This window comes from Carassius gibelio, chromosome A4, assembly GCF_023724105.1.
Source record: "Carassius gibelio isolate Cgi1373 ecotype wild population from Czech Republic chromosome A4, carGib1.2-hapl.c, whole genome shotgun sequence".
NCBI lineage: Eukaryota > Metazoa > Chordata > Actinopteri > Cypriniformes > Cyprinidae > Carassius > Carassius gibelio.
The window spans coordinates 19,716,680-19,732,783 of NC_068374.1; the positions used below are offsets into that span (position 1 = coordinate 19,716,680).

The window sequence follows — 16,104 nt, forward strand, 5'->3', positions numbered from 1 at the left end:
GTGTTGACACTGTGCTAAGACACATTTATATGCAAACATTTTTAAACAATTTTATTTTATTGCAAACATCATATAAAAATTAATTTGGCATCCAATGTCCCCTTTAAATTATTGTTTAAATAATCTTTTGTCATACTTTGAAGAGGTATTGTTTACTTACGAAAGCACATGTAAATTACATGATTATGATTTTAGTTTGTAGTTCAATGTTACACTGAAAGTTAATATATATTTAAACTGATATTAATATAAATATTATGCTCATATTTTAAATGCAACTCTATAATTACAAATATGTCATTACTGATTTACATTTAAATGTATGACATGCAATAATCAGCAGAATTATGAAAGTATAGTTTAGTTTACAATAGATGTAACTACAGAAAATATGAAGTTCATCTATCTTCATTTAATATAAACCAGCTGGGTGAACTCCTTTGCGGTGCCTGGCAGTGGCACTGGATGGCCCTCGGTGGACAGGACAATGACGGCTTCTCCGGATTTGGGCAGCTGGCAGGAGACCCCCGTTCCCTGCTCCTTTCCATTCTGGATGGCAGCAGGCTCCAGCCCCCTGGCGAACGGCGCCCCCACATCGCGGGCGGCCGGCAGCGAGTTCATCCGTCCCCGGCAACTCATTCCAGCCCACTGCCTCGAGCGTCCACGGCGGCACACTCCCTTGCCCTGCTCGATGGGAACGCGGGTTCACCTCAGTGGCGAGGGATCTTTGGCAGCGCATCCCTCCTTCCTCCCGGGTTTCGGCACCAGTGTAACAGTTTATAAACTTCAGAATCTTGGGAAGAATAAGGCGGGAACTGTTGGACATTTAAATCAAAACTTTAATAATGAAATAAACACAAAACAGCGTGACAGCGTAACAGCCACTCACGGAAGACTGCTGCAAAAAAACAAAAACAAAAACAAAATAAAGCCCAGACCTCATACTCTCTCGTCCTTCACTGTCGTCACTTCTCTTTTGTATCCTTCCAAACTCTTCCGAGAGTGCGAGAACGGAGTGGAACAGGTGTCGCTCATTTCCCAAATCACTCCTCCGGCCTCGCTCCGTTCCCGCGGCCCTCGGCCCCACCCCACTCGTCACAATTAGTTTATTATGTTTAATGAATATCTTTCTTGTGATGCTTAGCGTGTCTTCCAACAATTATGCTGCTGGGTCCCATATTTGGATTCCTGCTAGGCTCCATGTGTGCCAAACAGTGTATGGATATCTGATTTGTCAGTGTTGGTAAGCATCAGTGTTTGGAACGAGGTTAGGTAACGACGTTATTTTTTCAGTAACGGGGTAATCTAATTAATTACTTTTCACGTCTTTATAACGCCGTTAACATTACTGGACTTTAAATGCGTTGCGTTACTACGCATTGATTTAATAAACTATTTAATCAGAACAAACCCCTGGCTCACACAGCGAGTGAGGAGGTGGGTTAATAACGAGATAAGCGATTATGATTGGCTAAGGCAGAGTCATGTGTTTCATGGTAGCCAATCAGAGACAGTGTTTTTACACAGATGCCAGCACACGCTTAATAGAGTTACTATTATAGAGTAATTCAGTTACTAACTTAGTTACTTTTTTGAACAAGTAGTGAGTAACTATAACTAATTACTTTTTTAAAGTAACGTTCCCAACAGTGGTAAGCATACAGTTTATTCAGTTTCACCAGAACTGTGTGTATTCATGTTGTGACGAAGAGGCTGAGGCTGTCGGATCCATCTGCAGTATTTTATTAACACAGGTAAGGGCAATCCAAGAATCGTAACTTAAACAGGCGTGGGTCAAAGGGCTGGCAGCTTAGATTCACAAACGAGATTAAAGTCCAAGTTAAAATCACAAGAACAAACACGAGAAACAAACTAGAGGCAGAGTTAGGGTAAATCAAGACTTCACAAATGAACTATCAGCAGAGCAGTCCAGATAAAGGGGAGCTGAGGATACACAGGTGATAAAAATGCAAAGCTAAGGAGATTAATCAGGAGATAATGAGCAGGTGAGTAATAGGCAGTCCTAATATGCAGGAGAGAGGGATCTGGTGAAACCAGGAGGAGGCGTTGTCGAGCGTTCCGTGACAGAGCCCCCCCCCCCTGCGAGCGGCTCCGGAAGAGAGGACCTGGCCGACGGTGGGGTCTACCACGGGGTCTAGGAGCAGGTCGATCTGGATGGTCTCGGTGAAAAGCAGCAGTTAATGTGGGATCCAGGATGTCCTGAGACCTGACCCAGGAATGCTCCTCGGGACCGTACCCCTCCCAGTCGATAAAGTACTGCAACACCCCACCGTGACGTCTGGAGTCCAGGATCTCTCGCACCCGGAAAGCCTCCGCGCCATCCACCTCAATGGGGGGAGTCTGCACAGGAGCGACCTCCTCCCGGCTCCTCTCTCTCCTGGGGGCGACAGCGGGTCTGAAAAGGGACACATGAAATGTGGGTGAGATCTTGTAGTGAGCAGGAAGAGCCAAACGAAAAGAAACTGGTGTTATCTGACGTAGAATCTTAAATGGCCCGACGACCCCCTGGGACCCCCATGCCTCCTCCGATATGCCTGATGCTGGTAACGGCGAATGGCGTGTTGCAAGTGAACATGAGCAGCGTCCCAGGTGGCCTCGCTGCGCCGGAGCCATGCATCTACTGCTGGGAGGTCGGATGGCTCCCCGGCCCACGGGAAGAGGGGAGGCTGGAAACCTAAAACACATTGAAAAGGCGTTAGACCAGTGGCAGGTTTTAACAGGGAATTCTGGGCATACTCCGCCCAGGCCAGAAAGCGACTCCAGTCCTGCTGATTCTGGTGGCAGTAAGTTCTTAGAAATCGAATCAAATCCTGGTTTAGACGTTCACCCTGCCCATTGGCCTGGGGATGGTAACCAGAAGTTAAACTGACATTGATATTGAGTTTGGAACACAATTCTCTCCAGACACGGGAGGTAAACTGGGGCCCGCGGTCAGTGACAATGTCTTCGGGCAGACCAAAGAGACAGAACACATGGTTGAGAAGAGCCTCGGCTGTCTGTAAGGCCGTGGGCAGGCCAGTCAGGGGTATAAAACGGCAGGACTTAGAGAAGCGGTCCACCACGGAGAGGATGGTCGTAAATCCCTGGGATGGAGGCAGATCCGTAACAAAATCCACTGCGATGTGCGACCAGGGGCGCTGTGGTACTGGCAGAGGTTGTAATAATCCAGCGGGTTTGAGATGGGAGGATTTTACAGTGTTACAAACGGAGCATTGATGAATAAATTTTATGATATCAGACTGGAGTGAAGCCCACCAAAAGCAATTGGAAACCAACTGTATGGTGGCCGCGATACCAGGATGACCAGCGCTAGGGGTGCAGTGAACCCACTGAAGCACACGGTGGCGGAGCCGAGACGGAACAAAGAGGCGGTCGGCGGGACATTCTGGCGGAGCGGGATGATTACTTAGAGACGCCGTGATCTCAGAGATTATGTCCCACTGGCCAGGTGCCACGATTAGTGCAGGGGAAATCATGGGTTCAGGCTCAGATTCTTCACTGGGACCATCAAACTGTCGGGACAGGGCGTCCGCTTTGCCGTTCTGGGAGCCCGGCCTGTAGGTAATCTTAAAATCGAATCTTGAAAAGAATAGAGACCAGCGAGCCTGGCGAGCATTCAAACGCTTAGCTGACCTGATGTACTCCAGATTCCTGTGATCAGTGAGCACTGTAAAAGGCTGACGAGCTCCCTCCAGCCAGTGCCTCCACTCCTCAAAGGCGTTCTTCATTGCCAGGAGTTCGCGATCACCCACGTCATAATTGCGTTCTGCAGAGTTGAGTTTGCGGGAATAAAAGGCACACGGGAACATTTTCGCAGGGTTACCATACCGCTGAGACAGCACAGCCCCCACTCCTGTGTTAGATGCATCCACTTCAATGATAAACTCCCTTTCAGGATCCGGGTGATGGAGAATAGGAGCAGAAGTGAATCTTTCCTTGAGCTGAGCAAAGGCCGCAGCGCTCTCCGTTGTCCACTTAAAATATTTACCCCCTCCTCGAAGCAGAGATGTGAGGGGAGATGCAATTACACTGAAGTTGCGGATGAATCTGCGGTAAAAGTTGGCGAAGCCCAAAAAGCGTTGCAGCTCCTTAACAGAGGAAGGTTGGGGCCACTTCACCACGGCTTTGACCTTGCTGTCATCCATCAAAACTCTGTCCGCACAGATAATATAGCCCAGAAAGGAGATACGTGTCTGGTGGAACTCGCACTTGGAGAGCTTGGCATAGAGCTGGTTATCAATCAGGCGCTTGAGGACCGCAAGAACATCTTGGACATGCTCCTCAAGGGAATCAGAATAAATCAAAATGTCATCAATGTAGACAATAACTCTCTGATGTAACATGTCCTGGAAAATTTCATTTACAAAGGCTTGAAAAACTGAAGGACTCTTAGACAGGCCGAACGGCATTACCCGATATTCGTAGTGTTCGGATGTAGTAGAAAACGCAGTCTTCCACTCTTCACCACTCCGTATGCGAATCAGGTTGTATGCGTTCCTTAAGTCCAGCTTGGTAAAGTAGCGGGCAGTACGAAGCATCTCCAGGGCTGCTGGGACTAATGGGAGAGGATAGCGGTACTTCACTGTTACTTCATTAAGACCACGATAGTCGATGCACGGCCGAAGACCCCCATCCTTCTTCTTAACGAAAAAGAATCCGGCTGAAGCCGGAGATGTAGAGGTAGTGATGAAACCTTTAGCCAGCTGTTCTTCAATGTACGCCCTCATGGCTTCTGTTTCAGGTTGTGACAGCGGATAAACTCTTCCCCGTGGAGGTACAGCCCCAGGCAAAAGCTCAATGGCACAGTCGCCGGCACGGTGAGCCGGAAGATGAGAGGCCTCGGTTTCGCTGAAAGCCAGAGCTAGATCGTGGTATTCGTAGGGAATCCTCTGAAAATCCACTCCCTTGAGGTAAGCACTGTGGAGTTCAGAACCTTGGACAGCAGCCATACAGTTGATCTGACAGAATGCGGACCACCGGGATATTTTCCCTTCTGACCAGGAAATTTGGGGGTTGTGTCTCTCTAGCTATGGAAGCCCCAAGATTATAGGATGCCCAGGTGAGTGAATAGTGAAGAACTGAATAGTTTCAGAATGCTGTGTCCCGAAGCTGAGCGTGAGGGGTTCCGTGGTGTAATGCACCTCTCCAGTCTCCAGGGGGCGTCCATCCAGTGCTTCCACGGTCACACCAGACTCACATGCGAGGAGAGAAACATGATGAGTTTTGGCAAATGCAAGGTCGATAAAATTTCCAGCAGCTCCAGAATCAATCAAGGCCTTGACGTTTAAAGTTTGTCCGTTAAACTTCAAAGAACTATCCACAGAGAATAATTTAGAAGAGTGATTAGAACTCACCGCAGCAGAATTCTTGAGTCCTGGATTAACTGGACAGGTAGCTCTCAGATGTCTTGCCTCTCCGCAGTACATGCAAAGATGATTACGGCGTCTCCTTTCCCGCTCTGCCATAGAGAGGCGCGTGTAACCAATCTGCATGGGCTCCGACTCCGTGCTGGGGGAAGCACACTCAAAGAAACTGGACCTGAGAGGTGTGCGTCGGGAGCGAATCAAGTTGTCAAGGCGGATGGCGAGCTCCATAATTTGATTCAAGGATTTACCATCATCGCGGCATGCCAGCTCTCCCTGGAGGTCCGAGTTGAGTCCCTTGCGGTACAGGAGCTTAAGAGGTTCCTCCTCCCATCCAGCTTGAGCTGCGAGGGTCCGAAAAGAGAGTGTGTAGTCCGCTGCGGTGGAATTACCCTGGCGTAACGTGAGCAGTAGTTCTCCTGGATCCTTTCCTCCCGCTGAATGTTCAAACACCTCTCTAAATTGGGTTAAGAACTCGTCATAAGAGGGGAAAGATAGCTGACCTCCATACCAGAGTGCAGTAGCCCATTCCAGAGCTCGGCCGGTGAGTAGGGAGCATATGAAGGAAACGCGGCTCTCATCAGTGGAGTAGGACTGTGTCTGCTGGTTAAAATACAAGCTGCACTGCAACAAAAATCCCTTACAGGCAGAAGGTGAGCCATCAAATTTCTCAGGAAGGGATAATTTAGGCTGGTTTCTATTGTTACTCACGGCAGGTGTAATGGGAGCGGATGCAGCGGTACTCTGAGCTTGATTCTCAGCCGTGCTCGGCGAGGATAGGGCTCGGACAGATCTCACGAGCTCATCGGTGAGAGCTGTTAATTTGACCAGCTGTTGCTGATGGGCGGCCAGCACATTAGCTTGAGAGGATACCTCAGAGGCCAGTCGATGGAAATCTGCTGGATCCTGTTTAGGTGAAGTCTTCTGTGACGAAGAGGCTGAGGCTGTCGGATCCATCTGCAGTATTTTATTAACACAGGTAAGGGCAATCCAAGAATCGTAACTTAAACAGGCGTGGGTCAAAGGGCTGGCAGCTTAGATTCACAAACGAGATTAAAGTCCAAGTCAAAATCACAAGAACAAACACAAGAAACAAACTAGAGGCAGAGTTAGGGTAAATCAAGACTTCACAAATGAACTATCAGCAGAGCAGTCCAGATAAAGGGGAGCTGAGGATACACAGGTGATAATAATGCAAAGCGAAGGAGATTAATCAGGAGATAATGAGCAGGTGAGTAATAGGCAGTCCTAATGCGCAGGAGAGAGGGATCTGGTGAAACCAGGAGGAGGCGTTGTCGAGCGTTCCGTGACACATGTGAAGTTTAATTTGTATTTGATTATTATTTCTTTATTATGTTTTTTTTATTTTTTTATCTAGTCTTAATGTGCTTCTGGGGTCTGAATGTTTACAGGTTTTGAAAGTTTTTTTTTTTCTTTTTTTTAACAAACAAGAAAATAAATTAAATGACAGCTGGCCATCTGAACTAACAAAAATACAACATTTATTAATTTATTTACTTACTGGAGCTCACTTTACTGTTTAATAATGGGGGCATTTTACTTACATGTCCTTTTACATTAAAATATATACTATTGTATACAGGTTGTTACATTGTATTTACATTGCAATTACATATGTGTTTACATTTTTGACAAATCTACCCATAACCTGCTCATATGCAAACTTGTCAAGAGTTTTGCCGATCATCATGTTTGTGTAAAAAATTGTACCAAATGCTTAATTTTATAATAGTAGATAAAGACATTTAATATAAAGTGACTTAATTTTATTTTTTTTAATGACATTTTGGTTTGTAATAAAGAATCAGTCAGTTCTGTTCAAATTGATCTTTCACAAGTTGTCATCATACCAAACTATCAAAGTTTATTTTACTGTCTTATATGGCGAATCTAAAGTGAATTATACTACCAAAATGTACTCAAGTTGTAAGTATCTGATTTTCAAATGAACTTTCACTGGGCTGAAATACTATCATACTTTAGTTATAATCTCATGGTTAGCAGCAATACATTACTATAAATACTTGGTATTTGCTTAGTATTACCTATAATGTTGTATAATGTAAGTTTTTTTTTGTTTGTTTGTTTGTTTTGCAGATAGTGTGACCATCACTCGACAGGATGCACGCAGGGTGGGTGCTTGGTGGCTGGGATTCTTTGTTTCATCTGCCATCTTACTTGCTGGTGTTCCTTTGCGGTTCCTGCCCAGATCTTTGCCCAGACAAGGGGAAAAATGTAATGAAAACTTTAATGTGGATCAGGGCAACAAGGAGCAGTCTGTCCTCCCAAACACACACTCAGTGAAACTTGACAACATTGCAAAAGGCAACTTCTTTCCACCTTTTTAACAAATCCATCATTGTTTGAACTTTTTTTTCCCATTCCCATTCCTTTTCCTTTTTAAAACTAACAAATTCATATTAGAAATGGCAGTATTTCAGCAGGAGTCACTCCAATTCGTAAGACACGTAGCCTAGAAGTCTTAAAACATTTTTTATATGAAGCTATACCAACGTCTATGCAAATCTTTACAAAAAAAGCTCAGTTCATTCTCTGTATTGTTATGTAAATGTTAAGAATTCCTGCCTTTCCTGAAAAGACTCCTGTGCCCTCCTACATACTTCCTGTTGTTGTGTGGGATTGTTTTGAAGTTCAACTCTTTTATTGGCTTTCTCACCTTCAAAGAACCCTTGCAAGTAAACCCTTCCTTTTTAAGTTTGAGGTAGTTGATTGTTTTATTTAAAGCTGCAGTAGTTAACTTTTGTAAAAAATATATATATTTTTTTACACATTTGTTAAACCTGTTATTATGTCCTGACAGTAGAATATGAGACAGATAATCTGTGAAAAAAATGAAGCTCCTCTGGCTCCTCCCAGTGGTCCTATTGCCATTTGCAGGAATACATTGCTCCCGGTAAGAAACAACCAATCAGAGCTGCGGTCCATAACTTTTTTATGTGTTCAAAATTTACAAAATGTATATAATAAGTGAGTACACCATGAATCGATTTTCCAAACCTTGTTTTTAGCCTGTCCTGAATCACTAGGGTACACCTATAATAAGTGTTTATATTCAGACTATTTTAGATTGCTTCGGGGATACCGCGGTGGAGTAACCCAGTACCTTTGTGATTCTTCATAGACATAAACAGAGAGAAGTAGATCCGGCTAAAATGTTCTTCCACAAGACGCAAGCAGTTCTGTTTATTAACTGCTAGAGCATCAAAAGTTACCGACTGCAGCTTTAATGTCTGGTCTTCATTCAGTGTTTCTAGTTGTGCATATGAACAAACCCTCCAATTTTGAAATCTTCATATAGTATATAAAAAAAAAATAATAATAATGTATCGTTTCCGCATATACAAGAAACCCAGCCATACAGCATAACACAGAGATGCATGTCAGGCTTGACATTTATTATTTTATTATTAATAAAGCTAAAGACAAGCCATGTCCCACAGTTGTCCTGATCCTGCCTGTGGTTGCTGTGGGGATATTCCTTGGTGGATTGGTAATGAAAGATACAAGTGGGCATTGTGGCAGGGGCTAAGGTTCTCCTTTATCACCTCATTCACAGCCTTCCTTCTCCTTCTTTTCCATTTCAGTACAAAGTGTGACAATGTGCCTTTTGCAAGGCTTACTGTGTCCTACGATGGGTAAAGTAACCCAAAAATGTAGTATATATCATAAAGGGAAATCTTGTTCACTTCCTCACTTTTAAAACTCCCCAGTTTCTTTCTTTTCTGCATTCCACATTAATGCAGCAGCAGATTCTCTCTCTCTCTCTCTCTCTCTCTGTTCTACACACAAGAGTATGTTGTACAGCACAGAAGTTGAATTTATCACTTTTTTATTAAATATATGTGATTTTTCAAGTGTCCTTTTTTCTTTTTCTTTTAATTACATTTACCCTCCTCTGAAGTATGTCCTTATTGGTAACACGAATGAAAAAGGACATCAAGGTTAATGTTAAACAATATTTACATTTACATTTACATTTATTCATTTAGCAGACGCTTTTATCCAAAGCGAATTACAGATGAAGACAGTGGAAGCAATCAAAAACAACAAAAAGAGTAATGATATATAAGTGCTATAACAAGTCTCAGTTAGGTTAACACAGTACACGTAGCATGGGATTTTAACTAATATAATAAATAAAAAGAAAAACAGATAGATTAAAAAAAAAATAAAAGAATAGAGCAAGCTAGTTAGAGGTCTTTACACATACACACACACACACACACACACATACATATACAATTGCATAATAAATGAAAAGAAAAAAGAATACAAAAAGATTAGAAAGGTAGTTAGATTTTTTAAACAATAGAATTAGAATAGTGAGTGTTAAAGTTAGAGGGTCAAATAAGGATGGAAGAGATGTGTTTTAAGCCGATTCTTGAAGTCGCTAAGGACTCAGCTGCTCGGATTGAGTTGGGGAGGTCATTCCACCAGGAGGGAACATTTAATTTAAAAGTCTGTAAAAGTGACTTTGTGCTTCTTTGAGATGGCACAATCAAGCGACGTTCACTTGCAGAACGCAAGCTTCTAGAGGGCACATAAGTCTGAAGTAGATAAAGGGGTGCAGAGCCAGTGGTAGTTTTGTAGGCAAACATCAATGCCTTGAATTTTATGTGAGCAGCTACTGGAATCCAGTGCAAATTGATAAACAGAGGTGTGACGTGAATTCTTTTTGGCTCATTAAAAATTAATCTTGCTGCCAAGTTCTGAATTAATTGTAAAGGTTTGATAGAATTGGCTGGAAGACCTGCCAAGAGGGCATTGCAATAGTCCAGCCTGGACAGAACAAGAGCTTGAACAAGGAGTTGTGCAGCATGTTCCGAAAGAAAGGGCTTGATCTTGAACAATATATATTATTCATTGTAGTGTATTTTTTCATATGATAATTTAATATGAAATACATTTATAATATATTTCATAATGTCCATTCAAATCAGTTTTACCATTTAATCATTTATCTTTGGATTTTATAAAAGTTTTACAAATATTTCCGAAAACAGATAATAATAATAATAATAATAATAATAATAATAATAATAATAAAAAAAAAAAAAAAAAAAAAACTTTTTTTTTTTTCTAGTTTTAAAGTGTGATTTGACCAAAAAAAAAATATAATCTCCATTGAGAACTACTGCTATAAATCAATTGTGACTCTCAGCCAGAATACAGTGTTTCCAACTGGAAACAAACACCAATCTCAGAATTCCTCCTCAGGACCCCTGAAATAACACATGATGAGCACTCACTCATTTCTCAGGGTAACCAGGACATTTCTTTCCTTACATCTGAATGGGATCCTGTGTGTTCTGACAGTGACATTATGATACATGTTGCCCTGTTTGGCAGGATGCACCACCTCAACTGGACAAGGCAAAAGCAATCAACCTAAAACTGCACTTTTCTAAACCCTAGGCACACAAGATAGATTGTATGTATCCTTTGCATACTATAAAGTACAATAATAATATTTATTTTCATCTCATTTGCATTTGATGATCACAGGTTTTTCACAACTGCAGCTGTGTCTTAACCCTCTCACCAGTAGAGGGCAGCAGATCTGTGTTGCTGGGCCAGTGTCCACGTGGGCCAGGATGTACCCAGAGTTTCACCTCCTGCACTGTCCTCAGCTCCTTCATCAACTCACTGGGCACCAATCCTGGATACATGATCACTATATGGTCAGTTGCATAAGGACAGAATTTAGTTACTGGTCTTTTGTAAGGCAAGAATTGTGCCAGTGAGTATAGATGGTCCACCAACCGACATTCTACTGGCTTTGCAAGTACGTCAACTTATTATACTAACCCTAACTTAACACTACTAATATTCTAAAGAGAGTTAGCTGTCATGTAGTTGCAAAGTTTATTTATCAATAGAGTTTCTAAAGGGCTCAATCAAAATAAAGTATAAATTTGTATTTAATAAAATATTAATTGTAATATTAATATTAATTGCATTTAAATATTTAATAATCATTTAACTATTAAGTTGTAATTTCACAGTTATTACATTTTAATTTTAAATCAGACACTACTTGCTTAGATGCATATTTAGATTTCAACGATGAAAGATGAAAAGCACTAACTGTATATTATGGTTTTAGATGCATTACACCTGACCTTAAGTCCCTGGTATTTGGAATTCAAACTCATGTAATGCGAACACAGGTAAAAGCAATATACTAAACAATAATTCATAAGCAATAATAATGTAGTGTATAATATGTTTTTGCGGAGTGCCGCCACAAATTGAGTGTAAGACTGTGGGAAACACTGCATTGCTAGGCTAAAATGAACCCAAATTGAGCTAGGCATTAAACCTACAAATCTTGTTCATTTTAAAAATCACTTTTACACAAAAATAATAACTATTAAAAGGTAAATATTTATTAAAAACAAGAGAAAAGTCAAAGTAACTTGCATGTAAGAAATGCAGAAAAGTATGTCATTAACAGCTACATAGTTCATAAATAAAGCATTGAACATTTGTTGAATTTAACTTTTGATATATATATATATATATATATATATATATATATATATATATATATATATATATATATATATATATATATATATATAAAATTTAACAGTCCAATTTGATCTTTTTTATATACAAAAACACTATTATACAATAACTGTACAATATGTTCTTCATGTTTATGTTCAATGTAGTTAAGTTCTTTACCGACTATTCTGGCATGACAGTACATTATAAACCACAAAATCAACACTGATATTATAACAATTAACGGACACATGTGTGTGTGAAAGAATGTGAGCATGTGTATGAATGACCGAGTGCAAACTCTTCTACTAAACACAGAACAAGCATTTAACATTGTTTTTACAAATTATACACTTCATAGTCCATGAATACAGATCATGCATCACTGTCAACTTTCATGATCTCTTTAGCCTTATTTGATATAGTCATGAAGAAGCCCCATTAGCACAGTATGTGACATCTTTTCCATCATCCAGGACAGCGTCCTCCATTTAAACCACTGTTGCATCAGATTAGGGGAAAGGACATTCTCCAGCATTCATCCCAGTCACCGCCCGCTCTTCATCAGTGGCCTAAAAAGAGAAACTAATTAAACTATCCATTTTCAGAGGTATACTTTCATAATTTCAACACTTTGTTTTTTTTTTTTGGTTGTTTAATGTCTCTGTCTACCAGACACTTTTATCCAAAATGACTTACAAATGAGAACAGTGGAAGCAATCAAAAACAGCAAAAAGAGCAATGCTATATAAGTGCTATAACAAGTCTCAGTTAACTTAACACAGTACACGTTGTAACGCTTCTTCTCGGATAACTCGTTAAATGCATTAAGTGAAAGAGAAAACGCAGAGTTGGTGTTCCACACATTTAATGGCTGGTACACGACAACGCACTCCTCTCATACATGAGAGATTAACTCTTTCTTGGCGTTACAAATAAAGTAAAGAGAAAAATAACAACGAGAAGGCAGAGCGTACTTATCATCCATGGGGGTCCTCATTAAACACACATATAGTCCTTCTGCGTCATCACCACATAGCGTGCGTTACAAGTCAAGTGATTAGTCTCTTAAAGGGCACACCGCACTATAATGTGATACATGCAAAATACATAGTTTTGGCCGTTACAGATTCCCCACCGGAAAGAAAAAGGCTGTCCCCAGCCGTACACAACATAAGGACAACGGTAAAATTCAACTCCATACATGGAAACTTGGAAATCCATCAACCCAAAACATATTTTACATACAGAAGGCAATAACTGGCATACACGTCAGTACAGCTTCACATTATACAGTATGCTTTTCAACGGCATATCACATAAAAAAAATAAATGTTTGTGTAACCAACCCAAATGTGTAAAACAATTTACTTGTTTTTCCTCAACACAACACATGAAACTATAACAATTAGAACAATGCTTTCTAGAGTCCCACTGCTACGCAAGGAAAGTAAAGCGTATTAGTAACTTTTAATACAGGAGAAATTCAAACAAGCAAACACATTACTACTTCAGATCCAATCTGTCAGTATGATACTCGTTAGTCCATCTATTGTCTGACCACCCTGAGGTGATTCTAGGTGGCAGTCTAGGTCTGAGATTGTAGCGATGACCTTCAAGATCAATGTCAAAGTCAGGAAGATGTGTATGTTGTGAAGATGTGTTAGCATCAGCGTCTGCATTACGAGGACAACTGCTCATGTTATGCTTGGTCACGTCATGTGAATTGTCAATAGGATCGTCACAATTAACATCAGCCTCATTAGGCAGAGAAAAGCAAGCGTCTTGAGGTTGGTCTGCACCCCTCTGTGTCACCAGCAATGTGTCCCCCAACCCCTCATCTGGTGTTTCAGACTCATCCTGAGACCCATTTGGTGTATGGCTGCTGCATGCGTTCCAAGTGTGGAAAGGCTGCATATTGACCACATGATAGACACCAGCATCCTGTCCTGTGTCCAACTTCGCAAGTCTGTAATTCACATCAGACAAAACTTGAGTGACACAGTATGGACCAGAGTACAAGGGTGCCAGTTTTGCTGTAAAATTGGCCAGAGCATCTGATTTAGGGTGGGTTTTCACTCTGACAAGATCACCAATGGCATAAAAAACAGAGCGACGTCTTTTGTCATAATGCTGCTTCCTTTTGTTGTGACTGGTTTCCAGGGCTGCCCTAGCATGGTCATGTGCCTCTTGCAATGTCAAATGTAAGCTCTCAGGATAAGGAATTTCAGGTTCCTTTATTCCATCCCAGACAGGCTGAGTCACCAGGTCCAATGAAGTGTTCAACTCCCTCCCATACAACATCATGGACGGGGTCTGACCTGTACTCTCATGCGGTGCTGTTCGTAGTGCAAAGCAAATGTGTGGAATATATCGGTCCCAGGTTGTATGTTTATCATCCACATATGCTCGAATTGCTGTCTTGAGAGTCCGGTTCACCCTCTCTGTGGCATTTGTCTGTGGGTGATATGCCGTTGTGAGGCGATGTTCTGTTCCCAGAAGAGTGAGCACCCGTTCAAAAAGGTCGCTCATGAAAGGGGAACCTCTGTCTGAAATTAGATATGTGGGGGCCCCATGACGGGAAAACACTTCACTTAGCAGTTTATTTGCTGCCACTTGAGCAGTAGCTTCTCTCACTGCCACGATCTCGACCCACTTTGAAAAATAATCGACAAAAACCAAAATGTAAGAATTTCCACTGGGAGTACGCGGCAAAGGGCCAACGAAATCCACCCCAACATACTCCCAAGGTTTTTGGGGACGAATTGGGACCATTAGACCAGCAGGTTTTCTCTGACTTGGTTTAGTCAGTTGGCAAACCGTGCAAGAGGTTACATATTTCTTCACCTCAGATGCCATTTTAGGCCAGAAAAACCTGTGTTTCAGTCGGGCCAAGGTCTTGGTTATCCCTAAGTGACCCGCAGTTGGGTGATCGTGGTAGTATCTCAGCAAGGTACTTCTGAGAGAAGCAGGAGCATACAGCTTTAAAGATTTCAAGGGGTGGATGCCGCAAGCAGGTTTAGGATCTTGGAAGTACAACAGGCCATCCTGAATGGAATACTGAGAGCAATCATCCATCTCACTCTCCTGTTGTAATGCGGCCTCCATTTTACGGAGGAGATCACCTGTGATTGGATCATCAAGCTGTAATTGTCTGACATGAGAGCGATCCGTAAGTGTCACTGAAGGTAGCGTACGGAGATCAAGACCACCAATCACAGCGTAGTCAGGAAGAAGGTCCATTGGTGGCACATCATCTGCTAGAGGATTCCTTGACAGCGCATCAGGGACTTTGTTTCGAGATCCAGGCTTGTGGACAACATCGAAATCGAAGTCCTGAAGGCGGAGAGACCAACGAGCAAGGCGGCCAGTGGGGTTGGGACGGGACATCAACCACCTGAGCCCGCTGTGGTCAGTGAAGACTGTGACATGGAGACCCTCAATGTAAGGCCTAAAGTGCTCAAGGGCCCAAATGACGGCCAGACATTCCTTCTCGGGCGTTGAATAAGGTTTCTCCGATTTATGCAGGGCACGACTAGCATACGCCACAGCAACTTCCCTGCCATGCAGATCTCTCTGCATCAGTGCAGCTCCTAGTCCCGCATCACAGGCATCGGCATGAACAAAGAAAGGTAGAGAGAAGTCAGGAAAACTTAGCACTGGTGCCGAAGTTAATTTTTGTTTCAGAAGGTCCATGGCGTCTTGGCATGCAGAGTCCCACACAAAAGGAGCATCATTTTTAGTGAGCGCAAACAGTGGTTCAGCGTGGTGGGCGTAGTCCTGTATGAACCGTCGGTAATAGCCTGATAGGCCCAAAAACTGCCTCACTTGCTTCACATTGACAGGGGTTTTAAAGTCCATAACAGCCTTCACTTTGGCCTGGTCCGGCAGGATGCCACTCGGACAGACGCGGTACCCCAAAAAGGTGAGCTCTCTGCGACAAAACTGGCATTTGACCAGTTTAATGGTCAACCCGGCAGACTTGAGCCGTGAAAGGACTTCCCTGAGGTCATTGAGATGTTGCTTGAAAGTGGGCGAAGCCACAACAATGTCGTCCAAGTAGACTGCACAGCACCTATAAATAAGACCAGCCAAGACACTGTTCATTAGTCTTTGAAAGGTCGCTGGTGCATTGCACAGACCAAATGGAAGCACACGGAACTGAAAT

General features: G+C 42.3%; 1 pseudogene; it reads left to right on the plus strand.

The window, feature by feature from the left end:
* The window catches only part of LOC127970953 (solute carrier organic anion transporter family member 1C1-like), a 32,333-nt pseudogene extending 19,220 nt beyond the window's left edge, over nucleotides 1-13,113 (plus strand).
* The last annotated feature ends 2,991 nt before the right edge of the window (nucleotides 13,114-16,104 follow it).